Source organism: Protopterus annectens, chromosome 2.part0 (genome assembly GCF_019279795.1).
Source record: "Protopterus annectens isolate FY-2018-M chromosome 2.part0, PAN1.0, whole genome shotgun sequence".
NCBI classification, from domain to species: domain Eukaryota; kingdom Metazoa; phylum Chordata; order Ceratodontiformes; family Protopteridae; genus Protopterus; species Protopterus annectens.
Genome location: NC_056728.1, coordinates 1,697,063,572 through 1,697,088,554, shown reverse-complemented (window position 1 = coordinate 1,697,088,554; position 24,983 = coordinate 1,697,063,572). Strand labels below are relative to the sequence as shown.

General features: G+C 44.4%; 1 protein-coding gene across 1 annotated transcript in view; it reads right to left on the bottom strand.

Moving 5' to 3' along the window:
• The window catches only part of MFSD8 (major facilitator superfamily domain containing 8), a 626,971-nt gene that overhangs the window by 157,803 nt on the left and 444,185 nt on the right, over positions 1 to 24,983 (bottom strand). The window lies entirely within an intron of this gene.

The window sequence follows — 24,983 nt, the reverse complement described above, 5'->3', positions numbered from 1 at the left end:
GGTGGAACATCGGGGAGGCTCCTGAGTTTGGGGACATGATACACTGGAATTTTGTAGCCTCTGGATATGATACGAAGCACCCAGTGGTCTGATGTGATGGACTCCCATGCCGCCATATGCCTCGAGAAACGCCCCCCGACTGCCTCCAGAGCAGAGCAGTTGAGCAACCCTTCAGGGCTGCTGCGTGGGCCGGTCAGAGAAGGATTCTCTGGACCCAAAGTTCTTCGGGGCCCCTCTGCCCCTTAGGGCGGCGTCCTCCCTGTCCTCCTCTGCCACGGAAGGACTGGTTGTCTGGAGCAGGTTAGGAATGTTGCGATTTCCAGAACCACATCTTCTTCTGTCCCTTTTGGTTCTTCGAGAAGGACCTCTGGGGAGCAGAGAAGTGGACTCCAACGGCAGACAACGTCTTCCCGTCCTTCTCGCTCTGGACCAGTGTTTCGCGAACGGTCATGCCAAACAAGGCAGAACCATCAAAAGGGGCGTTCACAAAGGATGCCTTAAAGGGCTCCGCGAAGTCACAATGCCGGAGCCAGGCCTGACGTCTCATGACTAGGCCCGCTCCGCTAGCTCTAGCGGCTCCCTCAGTAGCGTGGGACAAAAGCCGCATAGACGTATTGGAGATAGACCTTAGAGTGGCCATTCGAGTGGAGTACAACTGCTTGTCCTCCGCCGACATGGACTCAGGGGGGGAAGCAGCGTATTCTTTGATAAGATCCCACTGCATCCTGATGACATGTGCCATATAGTTCAGAGACCTTACTGAGAAGGTCGCTGAACTAAAAACCCGCTTCCCAAGGTGATCCATCGAGTGGGACTCCTTGCTCGGTGGATGGACCGAGGGGCTCTCCTGAGCTAGTTCCCTCTTCGTGGCTACCGCCGTCAACATGGCATCTACGGGGGGACCCTTGCTCCAGTGGGACCGGTCTGCGGGGGGGGGGGCTCAGTATCCTGTCTGGGCATTTAGGGACTGGCTCCGCAGTGTCCGGCTCCTTCCACACCCTGGTGGTAATAAGGTCCACCAGGGGGTCGGCCAGAGGGGACACCCAAGAGGTAGACGGGCCTGCTTCGAATGCCTCCAGGAACGCAGACTCGTCAGAGGAAGCCTTGGGGGCAGACCACCTACCTCTGATCCTAAGCATTTCCATGATGTCTTCAAAGGAGACATCCTCCGGGAGTGACCTTGGGGAGCTTTCCCCTTCATCCAAGTCCGTGTCCTCTGTTAAGGACTCGGGGAAGTCCACGTGCCTCCTCTTACACTTGTGCTTGCGAGGCACTTCCTCGAGGGGGCTGTCCGAGGAAGTCTCACCAGCAATATCTTGTTCCAATGGAACAACCTGGGACATTGAAGCAGGCTGTCCCTGTAGCTGGGTGATGGAAGCCTGACCCAGCAGAGAGGGAGTGCAGGGTGGAGCCGAGGCAAGGGCCGGGGGTCTAGATGCTCTCGACAGAGCCCTCTCCACTGCATCGAAGGCCGAGGGGGAGCCGCTCTCCCTGGGCTCCAAAAGCTGACTCCCACTCAGATCCGATGAAGGGATCGGAACCGGCGCCGAGACAGTCGGATCCGAGGGACCAGTGTGCTCCGACCTGGACGGAGCCGAAGGCACACTGAAACCCTCGGATCCGAAGCTCAGCCCACAGCTCCAAGAGGTCGGATCCAACAATGGAACCAACAAACTCGAGGGCAGGGTCGGAGCCGAAGTACCCAGTACTGTCGGCACCGACCCACCCCCGTCTCTGACGCTGCCCGGCTCCGAACCCGGGAAGCGGGTCAGAGAAGGAGAAATCGGAGCAAAAAAAGGGGTCGAGCTCCCCCCCGAAGGGGGGGGGGGGAGGCAAGAGCACTCCCATCTGCAGCTGGGCCTGGATGAACCTTCGCATCATCCAGTCCAAGTCTGCATCTGACAGGCTGTATATAGATCTCGAACAGGCCACCGAGGCAGGCCTGGAGTGCCGCCTCGATGACCTCGACGGAGATCAGGTTTCCTCCTCCTCGGGTCCTGGGGAGAAGCAAGGAGATCAGAGCTGAAGAAGAGGAGACCTGGAAGCCATGGAGGGAGAAGCCCGCTTAGCAGGTGGGGGGCCGAAGCGGAGGGCTCGGCCCGCCGCTTGTGGTGCTTCTCCCTCCATTTCTCCCTCCTGGCCTCCCTGTCTTCCGGAGCTTTAGTGGGAGTTTGTATCCCGGCCGGGGGAAGGGGGGCAGGAGTGGTTACCACCACAGGCTGAGGAGGTGCCACGGGAGGAGCAGAGGCCGAAGCCGAATCCGGAGGCAAAAGACCCGCCAGGACAAGCCTCGACCTCCGCTCTTTCAGTGCCCTGGGGTTGAACGTTGCACAAATGGTACATCCTGAAGAGAGGTGTTCAACTCCAAGGTACCGAACACACCGAGTGTGGCCATCAGAGCTAGCTTATGGCCACACTCGGTGCATTTAGAAAAAATAGGTTTTGGGACCTCTGCCATACCCAAAACTAAAGTACACTACACAAGCACACCAGGCCCCAAACACTAACACACACAGACACACTCTAACGACCAGCGAGGGGAGGGTGAAAACCAAAAAAAAAATTAAACTAGATAGGAAACCTAACCACTCACACAATTTACAATTACAAAGGTTGAGAAAAATTGAAGAAATTCACTTATCTGGTAAGAAAACGCTAGGAGCTCTAAAATCTAGCTACACACTCAAGCGCGGCAAACTAGATCTGAGGTCATAGGAGGTTGGCAGGGGATTATGGGTGAGGGGAGGAGCTAGGAGCTCGGATCCATAGCTATGCTACAAGTTGCCGGCTCGGATCCGATATTGGATCCAAGACCCACAGGTTGCTGACAAATGAAGTCCCTACTCCAGATCCTCAGTTAACATCTTATAATGACCTTTTAGTCTACACTACATTCCCAGTGACTGCAAGTGTATATCCCCTACCTGTATTATTACACTTGCCACCATACATTAGGTTGTGTCATGGGTTTGGCTAGTTCAATATAAGCTTGACCTATATCTGACATACTAACTGTCCAGGATGCAGATGTTACTGCTACATATTTCTTGTTTGCTTTTATATTTCTTTATCTACATATCTGGGATGTTTTCACATGACATTTTCACTTTGATCTGTACAGAACCCTGCATTTCTTGACACACACTCACATTTCAGGTGAATAATTACATGCTACACGTGTGCCAGGTTTACTTATTCGTGCCAGCCAGTTACTGACTATTGTGGACTGTATATATGTTTCACAGCTACTAGGACTTCCATCACCCACTTTATATGGGACTGCATAACTCTGGGTTGCCAGCACATTTTCAAACAGTACTGTTTGTATAATGCAAGGGTACAACATTTCAGACTCTGTGACACAGACACTCTGGGTTTTAGACCTTTATTAATGACATTGCACACTTTTCCATAGGCTCACTCCTTTATTTGTTTTAACGGTGTTTATGGCAGACATGTTCAAGACATATTATACCTTTATTAATAGGTTAGAACAATCTTTTTTCAGGCTCACTCACTTATGTTATATGACAGTGCCTGCAGAGATATTATTCCAGACATATGTTACCTTTCTTAATGGGTTACTACACTCTTTTTCTGCCTCTCTGACGTTTTTATCTGACAGTACATGCAGAGGACTTATTCAGGCAATTCTATGGCTGTTTTATTGGATTACAGCACTTTCTTTCATGCTCTCTCCCATATTTTATATAACAATACATGCAGAATAATCACTAACCTGCCTGGTGGCGCAGCCTTAGCAGCTTATCAGCATAGGCTTGCTGATTCGCAGCACGATCACCTGCAGCTGTAAAGTAAATGAAGGGATATTGAGACATACTATCCGTTATACATACTCCATTATCAATTCTTACATACTGCATTCCATGGCTACATACTCAGTTGTGGGGCATTCTGCATCCCATGGGCCTCCTGTATCCACTGGTTCAGGCAGTCCTGCTTTCATCTCTTCAGGTCTGCATGGTGGTGACGGACCTACTCACCAGTCTGAGGAACACCTGTGGCACTGGTGAGGTCACGAGCTAACCAGTTTCAAGCCTCTGCCTTGTACTCTGTCCCTTGGAACTGGCCCTGCAGGAGTCTTGTCTCGTGATGGTGGACAAGGAGCCAAACCATGTATTTGGACTCCTCAATGCCCCAATGTTGTGCTCGGAAGCGTGAACCCTCTCCTGCACCTGCCATTCTGACTGCAAATGTGAGCTACAATCAGTTATGGTGAGTATTCCCGTCTATGCGGCTTAAATATGCCGCATTTCCCGCACTTTTTTGTGATTGGCCGTTTTGTAAAATTCTCGGCTGACTGCAGACCTGCTTAGTAATGGTTGAAGTACCATTCGTAAGTTTATGAATGTTAATAGTGGCTGCTTCCCCTATGTTGTCATGGTTTAGTGGTTCTGTACTTTGATTATGATGCAAAGGGTCCTGGGTTCGAACCTTGTCATTCTTTTATTTTAATACTGTCTAGACAGGCTAGGGGGTGTGGCTGTGTTTAAGCAACTTAGCTCTACGTTGCTCCCCGGTGCCCTGGTTGGCATGGCGCACACGTCCGCGCAAACACATTGCGCTGGGTAAAGCGCTTTTAAACTGTGGGCAACTCTATTGCACTGGGTAAAGCGCTATTACACTATGGGCAACTCTGTTTAGCTGGGTGAAGCGCTATTAAACTATGGGCAACTCTGTTTAGCTGGGTAAAGCGCTATTAAACTATTGGCACCTCTGTTTAGCTGGGTAAAGCGCTATTAAACTATGGGCACCTGTGTGTAGCTGTGTAAAGCGTTGCTTAACAGCAGGCTATTATATATCTGGGTCCTTTAAAAATATATATTTTGTTCACTGATACATTGGCCATGTCACTGCTTTTAATAAAATTTTAATCATATATGTCTGGTATTATTTCAAATACATAAATAAGAAGGGGAGTGGTGGGACTCGAACCGTGAATGCCTTCTCTTTGTGCATACGCTCTACCATTACGCTATTGCAATTTGGTGTGATTTGCATAAACATTCTTTCTTATGCTCTTCCATGTCAGAATTGCTAACTCTAGCTAAGCAATGGGCACACCCGCGCAAATACGGGCAGCTATACCGTGGATTTAAAACATTTTTTTAATTATTTACTTTATACAAGTGTGATGGGGGTTTACAATGTCAGGGAGTGTGGTGTTGGGTGCAAGTACATTTGAGCGAACTCGCTCTTGTGTGTTGACATTATGCTTTTTAAAACCTTGCAGGGGCGTGCACATTTAGACTGCTCGGCAGTCAGACACGCCCCTGCTTTCCTACTCAGTCCGTGTAAGAGTTACGGTTGAGTCAGCGTGCCCTCATGAATATTCATGGCATGCTGACGTCAAACCATTCAACTGCAACCTCCGAGTAAGACTTATTAAGTCTTACATGGAGGATTAGTGAATCCGGGGGTTTATTTTAAATCTCAGCTCTCAAAGGACACATTTTTCATTTTTTTACTTGTAACATGCTTCATGTATAAGCACATAAATAAAACTGATGTTGAATCTGAAGTTTTTTTTTTTTATTAAAGCAAACTTTTCCACTGGGCAAACACTTGACAGCCCTCATACTCCACTTGTAACTGCAATCACAAGCTTTCACTTTAAGTTCACAATACTGTTTCTCTCACATGCAGACAAGAAGCTCAATTTCTGTGGTATTCTCGTCAGCTACACTTCTGAAACTGGCAAGTCACCAGAAGCTCCTTTAAATAGGTAAGGCTCTGGTCATGCATGTCCTTAAACATCATCTTAAGATCTTTAGAAGCAACTCCCTGATTAATAGGGAGCCTTTGGAGTGAACACAGGATGGGTGCAATACGACAGTAACATTATAACTTGAGAGCCCTGCAAGAAGCCTCAGTTCTGCACAAAGTGCAACCTACTGAACTCAGTGTTTGAAAGCCACAGATAAAGGGCACTGTAACAGTCTACAAGACACACAGCCAAGGCCTGCACAACCCTAAGTAAATCCCCAGGTGTAATAAAGTGCTTAATATATGTGAAGTTCACAGATGGAGACAAGACTGGGTTGTTGTTGTTTGTCTTTCGGCTTTTTCCCAGTAAGGGGTCGCCACAGTGGAACTCCGGTCTGCTAATGATTGGCAGTAGATTTTTACGAAACGCCGAGGTGCCAGCTCGATGCCCAACCTTCAACAAAGGCATGCCCATTTATGCACGCATGTCTTTCGAACGCTACCCAACCGCGGGGAAGACATGCAGACTCCACACAGAAGGCACTCCCAAGCCAAGCTGAGAATCGAATGGGAGAACCTCTAACAACGCTACCGCTGTACCACCGGGTGATAGCTAAAAACTCATTTGTTCTCTAATGAGAGTGTCAGTTGTACAACCTATCTGTTCTCTGAAATGAGAGCCCACTGGCCCATTTGCTCATATTACAGATGACAGTACAGCACTAAGCGTGTGACATCATATGTGTGGGGTACCCAAACTACCTCCAGATCACCTATCTCCTTTGTGGCTATGATGTCTACTATAGCTACTGTTTAGGAAGCAGCATGCACGCATGTTTCAATCATACTGGGTACCCCTGGCTTCCTGCAGTGCTCTCATCACCCCAGCACATAGTGCTACATACCACATACCTCAAACTCTGGTAGGGTGTCTGCACTGCACCATAGTGAACTACTTCCATCCCCAGAATGGGTGAGCCATCCTCAGATGCTCCTTCCTTCCTTCCTCCCTTGCTTGGCTCCTTCATTCTTCATGCAACTAACTGAACACCCAAACCCCCTTGGATGAAGTCAAGAGCTTACCTTTCTATGCCATGGAGCTAGGCTATCAACCAGAACATCTTTTGAGATCTAGGTGCCTTTCACAGTCTTCATTTTACCTTGAGACTTGTGTAGTATGTCCCTTGTATGCTCACAGAGGAAATGTTGCCCTGGAAAAAAACTGCATCTGTCCATACTAGTTCAAATATCACAGTTCCTTAGCCTCTGTAGTACCTTTGGCATGTTACTTAAATGGTCTTCATCATCCATGCCTGTTACAAGGATATCACTAAGGTAGCACTGTCTTTTCAGTGTCCCCAGAAGCACTTGGTTCACTGCCTTTTGCCAAATGGAAAGATTCTTCTATTTCCATCTGTAATAAGCTTGCGCCGAGTCAGTATATATAAAACACCTTTTCCTTTTATTAATGCATAATGGTCTGCATCTATGGTAATAAATACTGCAAAGTACAAAACACTACACTTGAATTAAATAGCAGGTATTCTTACTGCATCACTTAATCTGCAAAAGACCCTCCTCACTGAGCTTGCTGCTGGCTTACTCATTCCTTACACTCCTATTTGGCATACTGTACATCTGATACCACAGCCAGAATGTTTGAAAGGATCAGAGGGTAAACAACTGTGGTAAGGCCCTGAGATGAAACCAAATATTGCCCAATTGTGGAGAAATTCACTGGTTTGACTGAGAAGGACAGCTATACTATCAAGGGACCCGACAGCTTGAAACCACACCTTTCTCAGCCAACAAAGTGTGCCAAAGATATGTTTTAATCTTTCTTCCCTGAGGTTTGTAATTTTGTGTAGATTCAAGGGGAATGGTGATAGACTGTACGTCTTCCTTGCCACAGAATGAAGAACATGTCCACCACTACCTCCTCCTTGCCCTGCTGTGCTAAGCAGAAAGAGTGAGAATCACATCCTCCTTAGTGGTAAACAGGTCCCTCTTCTGGGAATCAGAACCCAGCATGTCTCCCCAAATCTCCAGCTCCAGGAAATGACTGATGGAACAACTAAGGGAGTCCGCTAGCATGATCACTTCCCATGGGATATGAAATGTTGAGAGGCTGCATCACTATCTGTGTGTTTTAGTCAGGCCTGCAGTGCCTCTCTCTAAAGTGGCTATTAACTCATGTCCCTTTTTGGTTCAGGTAGCAAACTATGGATTAACTTGTCAAACTGGATCAGGAGAGGTAGTAGAAGAAGCTTTCCATTTAGAGTCATCAAAGCTAGGAGGATTGTAATTAGTTCAAGCGAGGTAATATGAAGCTCCCTTCTCTTGCTGAATATGAATCATGGGGAGATGAAATAGGTTCCCCAATCCTTTAAAAAAGCATCCATTTTCTGGACTAAGAACTAATTCAATTGCAGGAAAGACTGGCTCAGGCTTAAAATCTTGGACTGTGTCCAACACAATAGGGCTAGCTGGCAGAGGCCTGAAATTAGGAGAAGATTCAAGAGTACACAGTAATTCTGTAGCAACTTGCACCTCAAAGTCAACTGCAACAACCACATCTACAGGTATGTCATACGTACTATGAAAAGCAAGTTGGCTAACATGTCTAGAATGCATAAGAGAAACTAAGAAGTCTGAACACGCTGCTGTACCCTCAGCCCAGCTGTCAAAACAATGGGTTTCTGGATTTTTTTGTTGGGCATGAATAACCAACAGCATAAAATGTTTTGCACTATGCTGTAAAAAGGAAATCATCTGAGATGGAATCATTGAGGGATTCCTTTACAAGGCCACCCATGGTTAACATCTAGGTAAAGACTGTGGAAGCAGATACTAGACTAAGTGGCAGCACTTTGCATTGAACATTGAGCCCATCCAAAGCAAACCAGAAGAGTCACATGTGTGGACCTCAGAGAGTTATGTGCCAAAAGGCATATATCAGGTCCAGTGTTACTATCACTATGTCCTTTGGTAAAATGGCAAAACCACTTGGAGAATCACCATCTGGAACCTGGTGTACAACATGTGTATTTTGAAGCTGCTGAGATCCAGGATGAAAAGGAAGCCTTCTGCTTCATTCTGGTCCAAGAAGAGTCAGGAATACAACACATGGCATTACTATGAATGGAGAGGTGGCCTTTAATGTTCCTCTGAAGAGTACAGTATGGGCCTGTCTCAACAGTTCTGGTGAGATAACTTGGTCTGTGAGCACAAATCTTCCTAGGGAAGGACCTTGGAATACAATGGCATTTCAGATTGGCTCTACCAACCCCAGCAAACTTGGAGAACCACCCCCAAATGATAACCTCAGCCAAATATAAACAGTTCTGTTGCTGGACTGGTGAAGTAGCCTTGCTTTGCAACTTGTCCACACTCACTGGGGAAGGACTGTCTAACGCCTGCCAGGTCTCCTAAGTGTAGATGCACAATTTAACAGAATGTCCATTAGAAAATCTGCCTTGGCAAATCAGTTTAAAGATGACTGAATTGCAGCTGAATTTATTTTATCTGCATTAAGAACTTTGGATAATAAATTACCCTATATACCAAGTAGCTGAATGAGGTGAAGATGAGGATCCCTAGCCAGACTGATAGCAAGATGATGTCATAATGTACTCGTTCAACAAACAACTAACAATATCAGAGATAAAGTATGTGAAGTTTTTAGTCAGATGATCTATGAAAGGTAAAATAAGGAGGTGAAATGTAAAAGTAGATGGAGTGTCAGAAGGAGAACGAGATTTCACTGTTTGGATTTCATAAAAACAAAAATGGCAGCAAGGACAGGGTCTTTGAAAAAAATCTTTGGGGACCGATTTTAGCTGAAGGAGTTATGGTAAACTTCAGGTGATTGAGTTTATTTTTAGAATAATAAATGGTTGTGGATGAAGTAGGTACTTTGCCAAGGTTTAGCAGCCAGGGTAAAAAGCTTTATACTGAAGGGAGGATGATGCATGTTGACTATGACTTTTTGAAAAATCTCTTATGCACAGGTCTCAGCTTTCAGAGGTAATGAACGACTGTCATGTCAGTGTAGGACTATTTGATGCAATAAATAAAACGAAAGCTGTAGGTTGGAAGCAAAGACGAAACGAACTGAAAATTCAGTATTTATTCCAAACACCTTCAAAAAAACATCCACGCACTGTCACAAATCATTAACGCTTTTCTTTAAAATACATCCATGCGTTTTCGTCCCCACAGTAGGACTTCATCAGATGAATGAATAAAACTCCCTCCTCAACAGTTTTTATACAAATTAAGAAACTCATTATCCAATAATGCTCCTTAATTACATTTCAAACAGTCAAACCAGCATTGTAGTGGGCTCATAAATATTCATTAGCTCATTGAAACACTAGGGGAATAGTATACCTAGCTATATGTCAAAAATGTGGTTCATTTTATGTAGGGAAAACAGAAAGAACCCTGAAAAGGAGAATATATGAACACATTTATGACATTTCTAAAGGAAAGGAAACAAACGCATTATTTAAACATTCCAAAACATGTGAAGGGTATAAATTCCACTTTTTAGTACTAGATCAAGTAAAACATGATATTAGGGGAGGTATATGGGAAGAGAAAATCGAATATAAAGAGTTATGGTGGCAGGTAACTCTGGAAGCAGGTAGATTTCCAGGGTTGAATGAGTATCTTTCCATATTACCACTGCTTAAAATAAGGACTGCCAAATATTAAAGTAATAATTTTTCAAGACAGTAGATGGTACTGTTTTTCCCCCTACAATTCCTTTCTGTACCTCCTTAGGAATTACAAGTAGTACAAAGATGGATTTTATATAGTGTTTATTTTTGTTTAAAACAAGTCATATGTAATATAAAATGTTATGGTTTTATAAATATTTATATATTTAATGGCTTTACTCATAAGTTGTTATTTTTGATAAGGAATAAAATGAATTTAACATGTTACTTTTTAAATTTTATATTCAATGAGCTAATGAATATTTATGAGCCCACTACAATGCTGGTTTGACTGTTTGAAATGTAATTAAGGAGCATTATTGGATAATGAGTTTCTTAATTTGTATAAAAACTGTTGAGGAGGGAGTTTTATTCATTCATCTGATGAAGTCCTACTGTGGGACAGCATGGATGTACTTTAAAGAAAAGCGTTAATGATTTGTGACAGTGTGTGGATGTTTTTTTGAAGGTGTTTGGAATAAATACTGAATTTTCAGTTTGTTTCGTCTTTGCTTCCAACCTACAGCTTTCGTTTTATTTATTGGTGACTTTTGGAAGCTTTCACTTCACTTCATTTTACTATTTGATGCAAGTTAACCTTCCCGGTGGTGTCAAAACCACCTGTTCCCAGAGGTGTTCAACTTTAAAAATGCTCAGTTGGCTACACACGGGATTAGAGGCTTATCAAAAGAGTCTGATTCTGTTATGGATGAGCCAGGTAATCAAGCTACTCTTTTCAGCTTCATCCAAGTTTAGTTCTCATGTATGTGAGAATAACTATGGGACTCAAAATGATGATTGTGAGAGTTGTAGGCTTGATTTCTCAGTTGGAGGACTTTGCTAAGAGGAAAAAGAAACTTCAGCTCATAGTTTGGTTCTTAAATATAAAAAGGAGTTTGATTTTTCAGATGTAAGGATTCAGAACTGTTGGACTAAATAATTTGAGGAAGGAAGCGATCCCCTGTGTTTAATTGCATCTGCATTATTTTGGATGAAGATGGTATGATTTTGTAAGTTCATTATAACATACTGTTGGGAGAACCAACATCAATTCATATGAGTAGAACTGAAGGTGAACACAAATGGTTAGGATATACGTTTAATGTTCTGAAGTTGATAGATGCTTGCTTATGTTTTTTTATAGCAGTTATTAAAATTACCGAACAGTTCAGTAATGCATACATGTAGCATCAGAATTTAGAAGTGTTTTCAGTGTACATCATGAGATATTGGTTAAAAAGTCAATGACTAGAAGCGATGAATTACTTATGCATCAGTATTTTAAAGGGATATGATCAAGTGTCAAGTATAAAAGTCCAGGTTATAGTTATGGTGTCTATATATTATAATGTTTTGAATTAGATCTGCCTTCAAAGTACATTCTGGTGTAATGGGACTTTATACATGTATAGTTACCACAAATGCTAACCCTAAACTTCAGCATTTAGTATATTTTGATTGCAAACAGAGTATTTTATTTAAATTTAAAACATAAGGCAGAGACCTACTGGTTAGGCTACAGTGCTGTAGAGTTTTACAATAGATGTGATGTATGCTGCAGAAAAAAAAGTTATGTACTCCCCATAACGTTCCATGTTTGTTGTCCATAATCTCTCCTTCATTCTTGCTGTTGGGTTCAGAACCGAGCATTGGTTCCGACTCAGCCTTATTACTAAAGCTCGAGCGCTTCCATAGCTCGAGGCTAAACCCTATCCCATGATGCCCCAGGAAAGTAACCCAGACCTTGTTTGCAAGCTACTAATGACAACAAAGCTTATAGACCAGACCAAATAGTAATCATCCTTAGCTTATGTCTTATGAGGCAAGAAGGGAACCAGATTATATATGTAGGCAATCCAACAAAAGTTCCTCTCGATCCTCCAGGAGCGCAGGTTGGGGGGAAGGAGGGTGGGATGCAAGAATGAAGGTGAGATTATGGACAATAAACATGGAACATTATGGTGAGTACATAACTTCTTTATGTTATGTTGTCCCATCTCGCCCTCATTCTTGCTGGTTGGGGCACTGTCCCCTGCACCTTCTTTCTTGGGTAGCTCAAGGGAATAAGCTCTTTAGAACAGTGGAACCAAAGGATGCCCTGTTCTGGGAGGCCACATCTACTTTGTAATGAGTGATAAAGGTATGGGGTTTGACTCGTGTGGCTGCAGCACAGATCAAATCCATAGGTAATCTGGCCTGAAAGGTGGCAGAAGTTGAAACTGCTCTGGTTAAGTGGCCCTTAATCTTTCCTGGCAATTGTTTATGCTGAGAAATATATGCATAGCAGATAGTGTCTGTAAGCCATTTTGACAATGTAACCTTTGAGACTGATGCACCTTTCTTGCTGTCTGAGAAAGAAACAAATAGCTGATCAGATTTCCTAAACTCTTTGGTTCTATGCAAATAGAAATGCAGTTGCCTGTGTACATCTAACTGGTGGAGCTTGTATTCTTGCCTTGTTGCCATAATTTGGAAAGAAGACTGGCAGGTCAATGGACTGATTCAAATTTGTCTCTGAACATGCTTTGGGAAGAAATGAAGGATTAGTTCTAAGAGAGACTCTGTCTTTGTGAAAAACTAAGTAGAGAGGGTGTATAGACAGAGCTTGCAGTTCTGAAACCCTCCTAGCCGAAGTAATAGCTGTCAAAAAGACCGTCTTCCAGGTTAGAAATTTTAATTGACAAGAGGAAGTTGGCTCATGTGGAGGGAGAGTCAGAGTAGTCAGTACTAAATTGAGTTCCCAAAGTGGTGGTGGTTACTTTATTGGAGGCCTACTAGGAATGTACCTCTCAGGAAGGCTTTGCATAATCTGTGAGGCATTATTTATGATCCCATGTCTCCTACATGGTGGCTGGATATGGTGGCTAATTGTACTCGTACAGTAGCTGCAGCTGCACCTCCATCGAAAATCTCTGCTAAAAATACTAAAATTGTAGTCATGGGGGCTAAAATAGCTGGGAAACTACAGCAGAGCTAGTAAGGGAGACGGCTAGAAAGGTGCTTGGCATCACATCTGGACAGAGGAAGGACGACAAGGAGACATGGTGGTGGAATGAGGAAGTACAGGAGAATATACAGAGAAAGAGGTTGGCAAAGAAGAAGTGGGATTGTCAGAGAGATGAAGAAAGTAGACAGGAGTATAAGGAGATGAGGTGCATGGCAAAGAGAGAGGTTGCAAAGGCTAAGGATAAGGCATATGAAGAGTTGTATGAAAGGTTGGACACTAAGAAGGGAGAAAAGGACCTGTACTGACTGGCTAGACAGAGGGACTGAGCTAGGAAAGATGTGCAGCAGGTAAGGGTGATAAAGGATAAGGAGGGAAACATACTCACTAGCGAGGAGAATGTGTTGAACAGATGGAAGGAGTACTTTGAGGGGCTGATGAATGAAGAGAATGAGAGGGAGAGAAGGTTGGATGATGTGGGGATAGTGAATCATGAAGTACAATGGATTAGCAAGGAGGAAGTAAGGATAGTGATAAAGAATGGAAAGGCTGTTAGTCCAGATGACATACCTGTGGAAGCATGGAGGTGTTTAGGTGAAATGGCAGTGGAGTTTTTAACCAAATTGTTTAATGAAATCTTGGAAAGTGAGAGGATGCCTGAGGAATGGAGAAAACGTGTTTTGCTACTGATTTTTAAGAATAAGGGTGATGTGCAGAGCTGTGGTAACTACAGAGGGATTAAATTGACGAGTCAAAGCGTGGAGGTATGGGAAAGAGTAGTGGAAGCTAGGTTAAGAAGGGGCGTGATGATTAGTGATCAGCAGTATGGTTTCATGCCGTGAAAGAGCACTACAGATGCGATGTTTGCTCTGAGAGTGTTGATGGAAGTACAGAGAAGGTCAGAAGGAGTTGCATTGTGTTTTTGTTGACTTAGAAAAAGCATAGGACAGGGTGCCTAGAGAGGAGTTGTGGTATTGTATGAGGAAGTCGGGAGTGTCAGAGAAGTATGTAAGAGTGGTACAGGATATATACGAGGGTAGTGAGACAGCGGTGAGGTCTGCGGTGGGAGTGACGGATGCATTTAAGGTGGAGGTGGGATTACATCAAGGATCAGCTCTGAGCCCTTCCTTATTTGCAATGGTGATGGACAGGTTGACAGACGAGATCAGACAAGAGTCCCCGTGGACTATGATGTTTGCAGATGACATTGTGATCTGTAGTGAGAGTAGGGAACAGGTGGAGGAGACCCTGGAGAGATGGAGATATGCTCTAGAGAGACGAGGAATGAAGGTCAGCAGGACTAAGACAGAATATATGTGTGTGAATGAGAGGGTGGATAGAGGAATGGTGAGGATGCAAGGAGTAGAGGTGGCGAAGGTGGATGAGTTTAAATACTTGGGATCAATAGTTCAGAGTAACGGTGAGTGTGGAAGAGAGGTGAAGAAGAGAGTACAGGCAGGATGGAGTGGGTGGAGAAGAGTGTCAGGAGTGATTTGTGATAGACGAGTACCAGTAAGAGTGAAAGGGAAGGTTTACAAGAGGATACTGAGACCAGCTATGTTATATGGGTTGGAGACAGTAGCATTGACAAAAAGGCAGGAGTTTGAGCTGGATGTGGCAGAGTTAAAGATGTTAAGATTTGCACTGGTTGTGACGAGGGTGGACAGGATTAGGAATAAGTATATTAGAGGGTCAGCCAAGGTTTGAAGGTTTGGAGACAAAGCCAGAGAGGCAAGATTACGTTGGTTTGGACATGTGCTAAGGAGGGATGCTGAGTATATTGGGTAAAAGACGCTAAGGATGAAGCTACCAGGTAACAGGAAAAGAGGAAGGCCTAAGATAAGGCTTATGGATTATGGTGAGAGAAGACATGCAGGTGGTTGGTGTGACAGAGCAAGATGCAGAGGACAGGAAGAAATGGAAACAGATGATCCGCTGTGGTGACCCCTAATGGGAACAGCCAAAAGAAGATGATGATGGGGGCTGTGAAGGGATCTATATTATTCTTGGAAGCCCAACAAGAAAACCTTTTCAATTTGCTCTCATAAAGTTTCCTAGTTGCAGTCTTATGGGATGAGACCAAAATGTGTCGCACTGCAGGGGATATGTTCAGAAGAATGGCTAAGGTTGGAAGTGGAGTAGCCAAGCTGTCAACTTGAGGGATTGAATAGAGGGAGGAAGCATTCCTGACTGATAGGTCAGAAGATCTGGTACCTGGTCCAGAATCCAAGGCTCCTCCCAGAGATGGGGCCATAGAAAGGGGAACCAGATTTGACAAGGCCAGTGCAGAATGGTGAGAATCAGCCTGCAACTTAATGATTTGGCTTTCTGTAGAACTTTGGGGATTAGTGGAAATGGGGGAAAGGCATAAAGAAGTCCCGGGGGCCAATCATGAACAAGTGCATCCCTTGGGGACTCCCCTGGAGGGGGGATCAGGGCAAGGTAGCTGCTGCATTTGGAGTTCATAGACGTGGCAAAGAGGTCGCAGCAAGGCTGGCCCTACTTGCGAAAAATTTTGTTCACAACTTCCTGTTTCAAGGAACACTCTTGAGGCATGAGAATTGCTCTGCTCAATTTGTCTGCTATCACGTTGGATCTCCCTGGGATCAGAAAATGCTGAGAAAACATTGCCCAATGCCATAACCTTTGAGCCTCTCGACACAAGGGGTAAGATCTGGTTCCACCTTGTTTGTTGATGTACCATACCACAGACATATTTGTCTGTCTGTATTGCAATTGTAGCTGGTGGAAGAGATCTCTGGAATGCTTGCAACACCAGAAGGACCACTCTCATCTGTAGGACATTGATGTGCAAGTGGTATTTGTGTTCCTGCCATGTTCCTTGGACAGTCTGTCCAAGATAATGCCCCCCCACCCTACATGGGAGGCATACATGGTCACTGTAGCTACAGGTTGGGGAAGAACAAATGGTCTGCCTATCGTTACCTGAGTGGACCGAAGCCACCACTGTAGGTCCTTCTTGCAGGTGTCTGTAATGAGGATCTTGTGTGAAATGGGCAACTCCTGCATGGACCACTAAGCAAAGAGTAGCCACTGTAATACTCTCATGTGAAGACGTGCCAGTGGGACTAAAGTTTTTGCAGCTGCCATTGAACCCAGGACCTTGAAAGTAAACTTTGCTTGCTTTCTTCCTCATAAACAAGATTGAAATATGATGTCAAAGCATTAGTATAGTTTCGTGAGGCAGTTTTGCTATCATATGTTTTGTGTCTAAGTCTGCTCCTATGAAGGTAATATGCTGTGCAGGCAACAAGGCAGATTTTTCATAATTTATAGTAATGCCTAGCTCTGAGCATAGATGAATAGTGGCATCCCTTGCCCTGGTCAGTAGATGCTCGGTGATGGCAGTGAGGAGCCCGTCGTCCAAGTATGGAAACACCCGGAATCCTAACCATTTCAGGTGAGCTGTGACTACTGCCATGCATTTGGTAAACACTCTGGGGGCTGTAGTGAGTCCAAACGGCAGAACTCTTAACTGGTAGTGACTGGCTCCCAGCTGGAAGCGCAGATATCTCCTGATCGCCTGTCCATCTTTATATGGTAGTACGCATCCTGGAGATGGATGGAGCACATCCAATTGTCCTTTCCCAGGAAGTAGAGACTGCAGTGTCACCATCTGGAACTTTGTTTTCTTGATGGACTTGTTTAGTCTGCTGAGATCTAAAATGGGCTTCCAGTCCCCTGTTTTCTTTGGCACTAAACATAACCTTGAGTAAGTTCCTTTTCCAATTTGGTCTGCAGGGACTTCTTGGAAGACTTTTTCTTGCAACCTTTGAATCTCTAGGGTTGCTTGATCCCTTTGACAGGGTGGAATGTCTGGGACTGATCTTGATATGGGGGAGGAGAAGAGAAGGGTATGTTGTATCCCCTGGATATAATCAACTGTACCCACTTATCTTGAATGATATTTAAACAGGCTTTTGGGTACAGTGATAGTCTGCCCCTGACTGCCTCCAGAGGTGGGCAGGCAGCCCTCCTTTCAGGAGCGCTGAAAGGGCCTGCCAGAGAATGTATCTCTGTCGCCCTTATTCTGTAGACCCCCTCTGCCACGAGGATGGCATCTTCCATTGTTGTTTCCCCTCTGCCCCTGGGAGAAAATTCACCACATGTGTCTGGCGAAGCTCCCTGGGATTTACGGAACCACATCTTCCTTCCCTTCTGGACTTTGGGGTAAGGCCTGGTAGGGACAAAAAATGTACTCCCATGGCAGATAGAGTTTTGCCTTCTTGTTTGCACCTGGTCAAAGTCACTTTTACTTTTGGCCCGAATAAGGACAAGCCGTCAAAAGGGGCTATGATGAAGGAAGACTTAAAGTGTTCAGCAAACTCGCAAAGCAGCATAAAGGAATGTTTCCTGAGAGCTATTCCTGTGCCTGCTGCCCTACTCACTCCATCGGCTGCATAGGAGATGAGCCGCATGGAGGAGTGAACTATAGAACCTAAAGTAGCAAGCTGAGAGGAGACCTTATCTGACACCTCAGCAGCTGTAGAACCTTAGAAGGTGTCTCCCAGTTCCTTTAGGAGATCCCTCTGAAGTCTGGTAAAATGGGTTAGGTAGTTCAATGACCGGAGAGTAAAGGCCACTGAAGAGAACATACGCTTCCCATATGTGTCCATCATTCCAGATTCCTTATTCGGTGGATGGATGGATGAAGACGTCTCAGCCATCTCCTTCTTGGTGGCCGCCACTACCACCATAGTATCTACTGGAATGCCTTTAAGTCAGAAAATCATTGGCCACAGGGAAGTAATAAATTTGTTTGGGCTCCTCAGAGCAGGTTCCACTGATTCTGGGGAGCTCCACGCCTTTCATCTCACCACCCCAAGGAGATGACTGAAAGGCGGAGACACACAAGAGGTGGAGGGTGGAGAACCGAATGCCTCCAGGTATATTGATTCGTCCTCTCCTCAGAAGGGGTTCGGGTCTTCCAGCCACCTCTCTGCTTCAGGATCTTAAGAATGTCTGAAAAAGAGAGATCCTCAGAGGGGGACCTTGGGGATCCTTCTGAATTCTCCAAATCTGTATCTTAAGTGACGTACTCCTCAGGGGAGTCTAGATGTTTCCTCTTACAGGCTCTTTTCAGAGGGACCTCTCCATTGGAATCCTCTGGTGAGGTTTCGGAAGAGAGACTCACCCAATGGGGCATCCTGGGGCACTGGTTCTCTACGCCTGGGGAGGAGGGATGGATCAGAGGTAGAAGTCTGCTCTTTTGGGGGAAGAGTGCCTGGATCCCTAGATGGAGCCACCTGGGGAGACAACATGCTCCTCATCACCTCGAAGGTACCACAACCCAGGCCTGAGGAAGCTTCTGGTTCCAAAGAGCTGGGAGACCTTCCCTGCACCAAGGAGGTAGGCTCCAAGGCCGATGCAGGCAACGAGCTAACCTGCGCCAAGCCACCAAGAGGAAGAACCGGATCTGACAAGGGTCCGATCCGACTCCCCTCCCCGGACCCAACAGGGGAGCATCCGGCTCCTAGACCCTTTGACTGAAGATGGAACCGAAGAGGTTAGAGCAGAAGTTGGGACCGAGAACCCAGGTAAGAGTCTCGGGCCTGACGGTTCCACCACAAAGACATCCGTACACTCTGGCTCCAATGCCACTCAGGTCGGAGGAGGAAGAGATGAAGGGGCAGTATAGGGTGTCAGTTCCACGCCCTTATGGGCTGGACTCGATGATGTTTTTGCAAGAGCCAGATTCTGGAGTAACCTCTTGACCATCCCGCTCCACATCCTCATCCGATAAGCTCCTGGATGAATGAGAGGACGGGGCCGAGCATTTAACACTGCCAGCAACAGATTGTAATAATGGTGATTGCGGCACTGAGGAGATTGGCTCCAAGAATGGAGACCGGCTCCATCTGTGACTTCCACTCGGTTCCGATAAGGTTTGAGGAACCGATGGAGAATTTCTCGGGCCCAATAGCCATCAGGTCTGTAGAAGTGTGCTTGCCAACTTTCCTTGCTGGCTCAGAGGCTGGAGCCAAGGAAGAAGCCCTTTTTGATGATCTGTCCAATTTGGGAGATTGTGAAATCTTACAGGAGGTCTGGGTACCTTCTACTGCTTCATCAAAAGGACCCTTGAGCAAACCCCTAGCAATAATTTTATGTCTGTGCTCCTGCAACACCTGCAAACTAAAGCCGTGGCAGATGGAGCAGGAGTCCTGTAAGTGAACAGCACCAAGACAATACACAGAACTAGTGTGCCCATCAGTAAGGGACATCTTCTGGGTACACGAATCACATTTTTAAATCCAGATTGTTTAGTTTCCTTGCCTTCCTTAGACATTTTGACAACAACAACAGCAAAAAATGTCGAGAAAAGGAAGAAATACTATTAGAAACACTATGATGGTTAACTACATACACAAAAGAAACAGTTTACAAAAAGCACAATTTTTTTTTTTTTAACAAGCAAATAAGACAGAGAGGGAAGAGGTAGAGGAGAGGCCTCTAACTTAAGCGACGAACTCCTCTAGCAGAGGAGACATCGCTAACTTAAATGACGCCCCTCTAAGGGAAGGGGAATGAACAAAGGAGCCCTCTAACTTAAATGGGCTTGAGAAAGGGAAATTAACAAACAGTCTAACATAAACGGGTTCAGGGAATAAAAGAAAGAACTCTGGAGACGGGATAGGGATTTCTAGGCCTAGTGACGGCTACAACAGCAGATCGCAACAACCAATAAAAAAGATCAACAACTAACACCAACCTATGATAATACTAACACCAAGTAAATAACTACATTTCAGTAAGAAAAACATTATACAGAGTGAAAAAACAAAGGAAAACTTTTCACTTAGCCTGAGCCAGCGGGAAAGCACCCGATCTAGTTTGGCGGCAAACAAGATATGGATTACTTTCCCAGGGCATCATGGGATAGGCTTTAGCCTCGAGCCAGTAGAAGCTCTCGAGCTTTAGTAATAAGGCTGAGTCAGAACCGATGCTTGGTTCTGAACCCAACCAGCAAGAATGAAGGCGAGATGGGACAACATAACATCTGGTATTTCTTCAATAATTAATCCAGTTGTTAGTTCCATCATTAAAAAGGGTGACTGAAATTATTTTAAGCAGCATATTTTTTTTTTAATTAAAGTGAATAGATGTATGTTATCTGTATGGAAAATAATAGGCATTCTGGGAAGAGATTTCAAAGGAGTAAATGGTGATGAGTAAGAGTTAATGAAGTACTGTTCCATGGTGTACATCTATATCTATCTGCTCAAGGAGTGAAAGGAGTTTTTCTTTGTTTAATTTCAACTCCACAAGAATAACTTGGTGGGTGGTTTTCAAATCATAGGAGTAATGCATTTGTGACTATGGGGGGTGTTATCCTACACTGCTACCCAACACAGTTCAAGGCTTTAGATATATCTGCAGAGACAGAATCACTGAATTTGTTCTTATGCATTTTGTGGGAAGTTAACAGTGAGAGATACAGAGGTACATCTACGGCTCTGCTGTTCTTAACTAAGAAGACTGTCTCAGTTAAGGCAGTGTGATAACCAGGATGTTGCATTTTTTTCTACAATCATGGATAATGCTAACAATACAGAACTTGAGCAAAAGGAGCTTAACTGTTCTATAGGGCTGTGCTTATGCAGTGGAATGAATTTATGCAGAACACACTTTTTCAAATGTGGGTGTTAAATTACCTGACATAGCTGAACCATAACTGCAAAGCTTCTTCAACTAATTATGTCCTTTATAGTGATAGAATAGAAAGAGGAAAAATGGGATGCAGTCCCATAAAGAAGCATAAGATGGGGATGGAATCATGAATTATTTTTACAGGGCAGTCACATGCTGTTTTTTTAAGAGGAGTACAAGCAGATCGTGACAAATTACAGGGTCCAAGATGATTTTGTGGTGATGTTATACTCCACTTCTGGCTGCTGTGTGGAAAGACAGCATGCTATCAGGTTGCTGAAGTCATTCCAGAATCACGTTGGATTTTCAGGGAGCATTAGTTACCCTCTTATAGACAAGAAGTTTGAGTATTATTGACAGCTTTCTTTTGCACCTCTTCTTGACAGTGCAGAAGCTGATCCAGGTAATATGTGGCTTTAAGACTTTGAAGGTGCATTATAGTGACTATTTGGCTTTCGTATCCCATCTGGCATATTTGGGCAACCATGACTGAGGGCAACAAGCACTGCAGCTGGTTACTGCTGGGAAGTATTTATCTGGAAGAAGCAAAAGTACAAAAAGTAGGTATTTAGCAGCTATACTGCAGTTGTCTTGTGATGTCATTTACAAGCAGTATTCATCAAATCAACAAGAAGTGAGAGCTCAAGATTTTAACTGATCAATAAATTACAGCTTTCCTATTAACTGTTTTTTGGCAGAGAAGCAGTTTAATACAGTAAAGTGTTCACTAAATAAAGGAGGGACACTTTGGGTAATAAAAGTCTCTAAGGGGAGATGGTTACATTGAATAATACTGAACTGTTTGGGAGAGTAAGCAACTGAATCTGATCGATTAGTTAACGTGTCCTCCAAACATCTACTGGACTGCTGATTCCAGTGCAAGCTGAAGTCTACAAGAATAATGGAAAGGGAATGATTTATACAGGAGTCACAGAGCTGAATATCACTAACAGTAGTTGCAGTTCTGGAGAGGCCAGAGATACAGACAATGATAATAGTGAATCTGACATGTTTCCCTATTAGGTAAAAGCACGTAAAAAAGTACAGTAGTGTACACTTACCATAAATGTAGATGTTCGAGTGTATTCACTGTTGCAGTCATTACATTTGAGGTAATCCTGCTGGCAGGTTGCCCTCGGTCGGCCTGAATACCAAAGCCCTGGGTCCTGCGTCGGCTGCTGTCACCCCTTCCCTGAGGTTAGGTTGTCAGGGGTATAAAAGAAGCAGCCAACACCATTTTCTTTAGTTTTTCTTGCCCCAGATGTCAGGTGCCCCCTAAAAGGGTAGCCAAAATTTATATATATATATATATATATATATATATATATATATATATATATATATATATATATATATGTATATATATATATATATATATATATATATATATATATATATATATATAAATACATGCACCAATATAAACTTTACCTTCATCTACAAGCAAATACACCACATAGGTTGTATAAATCAGAGAAGGAAAGATAGGTTCCATCAGAAGAAAGGGGGTGGCGGGTGGGTAACCTGGACTGCAACAGTGAATACACTTAACATCTACATTTATGGTAAGTGTACATCTGTACTAGGTTCTTCGTGTTTCACTGTTGCAGTCATTACATTTGGGTAGAGTCCCAAAGCTATGGTTGGGAGGCTGGAGCTAAACAGCATTAGGAGCAGCTATGAGGCCCTGCAGAACTGCAGTGGCAAAGCCTGCCCTGCATTTAGAGTATAGTGGCAGATGATAGTGCTTTGTAAAAGGTGTGCACTGAACTCCAAGTAGCAGCCTCTAAAATGTCTTTGGTTGGTACACCCCTGAGAAAGGCTGCTGAAGTGGCTGCAGCTCTGGTTGAATGTGGCCTAATGCCCTTAGGCACTGGCTTGCCATGGTGTAAGTAGCAGAAACAAATGCAGTGGGCTATCACTTTGAAATAGTCTGCTTTGAGATAGCCTTTCCTTGTGATCCTGCAGCATATGTCACTAGTAATTGCTCTGTCTTCCTGAAAACTTTGGTTCTGTCCAAGTAGAATCTAAGCTGTCTGTGTACATCCAAAGAATGCAGAATTCTCTCCCCCTTGTTCTGTGGATTTGGATAAAAAGTTGGGTTTGTCCTCAGAGAGACCCTGTCTGGATAAAAAATGATAAAAGGTTCCACAGCCATGAGTGCCTGTAGCTCTGAAACTCATCTTGCAGAAGTTATTGCTAGGAGCACATCTGCTTTCCAAGATAAAAACTTTATATCAGTAGTAGCATCTGGCTCAAAAGGAGGCCGGGTGAGTTTTTCCAAGACATAGTTGAGGTCCCATGCAGGCATTGGTGATCTCCTTGGAGGCCTTAAATTTTTGGCTCCTCTGAGGTACTGTTTTAATAAAGGATGAGAAAAGATTGGGGGCTCTGTACTGTAATGAACTGAAATGGCAGAGGCATGAATTTTAATAGATGAAAAAGATAGGCCTTTGTCCAGCATCTCAGTTAAGTATTGCAAAATCTGAGGAATATTTGGCACAGCTGTATCAGTTCCTTGTGCCTGGTTCCAAGCACAGAATAAGTTCCATTTTCCAGCATAAGATTTTCTAGTACTAGGCCTTCTGGCTTCCAAAATGACATCCATCACAGCTTTACTGAGAGGTGTGTTTTGTATGATTACATTATCCACCATGCTGCCAGGTTTACCTGATTTGGCTGTGCTGGATCTGATTGTTTTGCTGGGAGAGTAGATGAGGTATTTGAGGTAAGGTCCAAGCTGGGCATTGAGACAAGTTCCTTAGGATTGGATACCAGTACTGGTGGGGCCAGTCTGGGGCAATCAGTATCATCTTTGGCTTCTCCTGTCTGACCTTTAGGAGTACCTTGGGGAGGAGAGGCAGCGGGGGAAAGGCATATACTGATAGGTTTTTCCAGTTGAAAGATAGGGCATCCACTTTCCATGCTTGTCTGTGATAAGTCCTTGTGCAGAATCTTTTTAGTTGGTAGTTGTGAGGGGAGGAAAATAGATCTATGTCTGGGCATCCCCATTTCCTTGTTATCATGCTGAAGACTTGTGGATCCAGCTGCCACTCGTGGGGATCCATGAGGTTTCTGCTTAGTTCGTCTACCAGAGAATTTTCCCTTCCTGGCAGGAATTGTCCCTGCAGATGTACTTTGTAAGTCAATGCTGTGTCCCACAAAGTCATGGCTAGTCTGCAAAGGGGGGTAAGAATGTGTGCCCCCCTGCTTGTTTATATACCACATGACCGTGGTATTGTCTGTCTTTATCAATAGTTGTCCCGGATGAAGTAGGTCCTTGAAGGCTGTCAGGGCACTTTGAACAGCTAGCATCTCTTTTTGATTGATATGTAGATGCATTTGGTTTGAGGACCATGTGCCCTGAATGCATCTTCCTGCCATGTGGGCCCCCCAGGCATAATCTGATGCATCCGTTGTTAGTGTCTGCCTGGCTGGGGGTAATGTGAATGGCTGTCCCTTGTTTTGGTGACAAGCCTTTGCCCACCATCGAAACTCCTGTTGCAGGCATGGAATGAGAGTAATCATTGTTTCCAGGCTGTGGCAATGTTGAGTCCAAACACTTTTTAGGTACCATTGAAGTTTCCTCATATGCAGTCTTGCATATGGAATTAGTAGGATGCAGGATGCCATGAAGCCCAAAGCCTGCACTGCAGAATTTTCTTGCAGATAACTGGGCCTTTGTTGCAAACATTTTGAAATAGGTAGTCAGTTACCTTTGTTTGTCTGGCGTGAGATAAGCCACCTGGGCAGTTGTACTTAAGCTTGCACCCAGGAATATTATCTCTTGAGAGGGTACTAGTTTTGATTTATTTTCGTTGACTGTGTACCCTAGGCATGTTAGAAGTCTTTTCACAAACGCAAGACACTGTAGAAGAATGTCCTTGCTCTCTGCTTGAATTAGACAGTCATCCAAGTAA